The following is a 3,110-nucleotide window of genomic DNA, read 5'->3' as shown; positions in this document are numbered from 1 at the left end:
ATGGAGGCTGACCAGGTGGAAACTGAGGAGGAAACGGTGGTGGTGGTACCCCGGGTGGAAGAGGAAGTGCATGGGGCGGTGGAGGATACAAGGGAGGTGGAGGCACAGGCGCAAAGACTGGTGTTGACGCTGGTAGTGTTGGGGCCTGAGTCCTTTGGGTACGTTCACTGTGCGGGCGTCCTCGATTTGAACTTCTAAAGAAACCCCAAAACATGTGTCACTGTTTGTTACACTCGGCCTTCATTTTAAAGAGGAAAGCGAATGAAGCGGGAGCATGGTGGCGAGCACTTCTTGTTCTCAACAAGCAGCATTCTTCTCCCTGCTTTCTGTTCATTTGAGACTACACTCATTTCTTCGTCCTCATACTTGCCTTCCACATCCTCGCCCCCAACACTTCCCTCGGTCTCCTCTCCTTCTACTCAGCTTTGCGACTGTGGATGGAGGCTGCCCATGCTTCACAGAGACTCCCATCTCCCAGGTGCCCAGGGCCCACCGCTCCTCTGCCGCTCCTTCATACACTTACTACCTCACACTTCTGATCTTCAAAGTACTGCACAGGTATTAACTAATCTTCTCTCAAACTTCTTTTAACTTCTTCCACCTACGCTTCCTATGTTGTTGCCTCACGAGGATGTATTTGGCCTACTTTAAATAATCTTACTGCAAGCACAGATCCCCTTTGTTAAAGCCAATTCAAATTAAGGCATTCAAAAATTAATTGCCACGGGTATTCTCCGCAACTATCTGTGCCTACTTATCTCGTTCTAAATCAGCTGTTGTGGAAGTTATGTGTTACGGCCTCGTTTAACAGGTTCCAAGTAGTAATATATTGCATTTCTGTAGAATACTTACAGTTCCCAGCCTGGTCTGCCACCTGCTGAGCGAACTGGACTGGCCCTCACTGGATGACCTTTTGGAGTGGGGAGAGGAAAGAGAAAACAATCCCATTCGGTTTATCTGAAGATAATTTTTTAAAAGGAATGCAAAAGTTAGAGTTACTTACCAGTTGGGGGTACTGATTGTCCTTGGGGGCCCAGAAGGCTTGGTAAGGCTGGTTCTCTTAGCACAGGACCTGATAGCCCTTGCGAATAAATGCAAACAGTTGGAAAAGAAGCTCTACTAAAATACCAGAATCACTGCATATGTTGAAATAAACCTTACCTTCTCTTCCAACAGGCTGCTCACTGACAGAGAGGAAGGTTTAGAAAGTTCAGCGGCAGTCAGCAGAGCAGCAGGAGGTGTACCACTCGTGAGTGGTGGTGGAGGTGGTGGCGGTGGCGGCTGCTGCTGCTCTTGCTGCTGAATCTGCTTAAGGAGCCCTTTTGTGTAGCCAGTTCCATTTCTGAAGTTGTTCACAGCCTAGAGGCAGAAAAACATTGACCAAAAGGTAATACGAAACTTCAGGAGATAGACGAACAAAAGCCTCCACAGAGTAAAATTACTTGTGTATTCCTGTAAACGCTATCAATCCTAAAATAAACCAACATCCAGATAGATGAACGCATCCCATGAAACACTGATGCTAATGACTGGTAACTCAGAGTACCTGTATTACAAGTACTTCAGTGTTAACACCAAATTTGAAAGTGAGGCAATGCTGTTAAATAAAAGTGTGACCTGAGCTTGCCAGATTGTCTCCAAAGAGCTGTAAGCTTCTGTAACAACAGAGAATGGATTTGAAAACTAAATTTAGCCTTATTCAATTTAGCCTTGCTTAAGGAGATGGCAATTAATAGTTTCTTCCCTCTCAGCTTTTTACAAAGAGACTTTTCTTACAAAGCGTTTACGGACAAGTCACCATGGTACCTGGCGTAGGCACTTGTTGGCAACTAAAGCATCAGGAGAAACATCTGTCTGACGACACGTTGGGCACGTATGTTCCTCAGAGTCCAGTAATGCTGTTCTAATACCTGTGAATAATTGGAATCATCCAAATAGTTTTTAGCCAAACTAAGGAAAATGTGGTGGTTTTAATCAATTATAAAAACCCGTATATGATGAATGGGTGAATACGGTCTTGAATTGAGAGCATGAAGCTGCAAATGTTCAACAGTGTAAAAAAGTTCTAGCATGCAGCAAAGAACTGGACAGTTTTGATATTTCCCTCTCGTAACATTTGGAGAGGTAGACTAGGCCGTGTCTTGATGTTTCGGCTAGTCTTTTTTCCACTCTCCAGTACAGTGAGAAGGCCCCAAGCTCAAGCTTCACGAATAAAACACATCTCAAAAAACCATTAGCAGGCTCGAGTTCTGAAGGTTTTAACCACCTCTCCCCTGGAGAAGAAGGTGCATTAAATGCCTAACTAGCCCTTTGTTGCAGACCACAGTAAGGCACCAGAGATGCCTATGTAAGTCTGGAGGAGAGACAGGGCTGTGGACAAACTAAATGCCTTCAGTATCCAATACTCTAATCCCCTGCACAATTAGGCACTCTTCTCAGACTCGTCCTTCCGCATGGAAGGAGGATTTCACTAGATACCTGAAAAGGGAAAAAAGCTTTCTGCCTTTTTTTTTCCCTTTAGACGCTTTCCTCTTCCAGGTATACTTCAGTATTAAACAGAACTGGGAAGAAAGTAATTTCGTTCTCTCCTATTTCTGCTTTCAGAAGATCAGATGTGATGTTTCAAATTAACAAACATGGGACTAACACATTCGTCGCAAGAACTCTGTCCACAGCAGGCAAGAACAACTGCACCAGTCATTGTAGCGTTACAAATGAGACATAACAACTCATCTGGAATAGGATCGTCTGAGGAGGAGGAGGAGGAGGAGGAGGAGGACGGCCTCTCCGGTAAAGAGGGAGGCTTTTCCTTCTTTCCTCTAGCATAAGCTTCCCTGGAGCGGGGGTGGGGAAGGAAAAAGAAAAAAGTTAAAGATGGGTAAAGGAAAACTTTTCTAGGCTTTGGATTTTATCCAAGGAAGGTAAGAGATGGAATTCTTCTCACTCCACAGGAGCCTTCTAAAATGTAGGCATGTAGTTTAAACTCCTTTCCTGGAGCCACACCACTAGAAGAGGGAGGGGGAACAACTTCCCTTCTGCAGAACTCTCCCATTCCTTGCATCAACTACGAAATTACCTCCGACTACAACAATCATTTGTCCACAGCTCCA

The 3,110-nt window shown here is 44.8% G+C and overlaps 1 long non-coding RNA gene across 1 annotated transcript; it reads right to left on the bottom strand.

The window, feature by feature from the left end:
* Positions 1–58: 58 nt before the first annotated feature.
* LOC127021625 (uncharacterized) lies at positions 59–1,066 on the bottom strand. Its single transcript, XR_007767248.1, has 3 exons — positions 1,004–1,066; positions 853–910; positions 59–194 (listed from the first exon to the last, which is right to left on the bottom strand). It is a non-coding gene; the product is annotated as an uncharacterized LOC127021625 (long non-coding RNA).
* Between the last annotated feature and the right edge of the window lie 2,044 nt (positions 1,067–3,110).

The sequence above is a fragment of the Gymnogyps californianus genome, chromosome 13, assembly GCF_018139145.2.
Source record: "Gymnogyps californianus isolate 813 chromosome 13, ASM1813914v2, whole genome shotgun sequence".
NCBI lineage: Eukaryota > Metazoa > Chordata > Aves > Accipitriformes > Cathartidae > Gymnogyps > Gymnogyps californianus.
The sequence above is the reverse complement of the archived record's forward strand: the minus strand, read 5'-3'. Positions and strand labels throughout refer to the sequence as shown.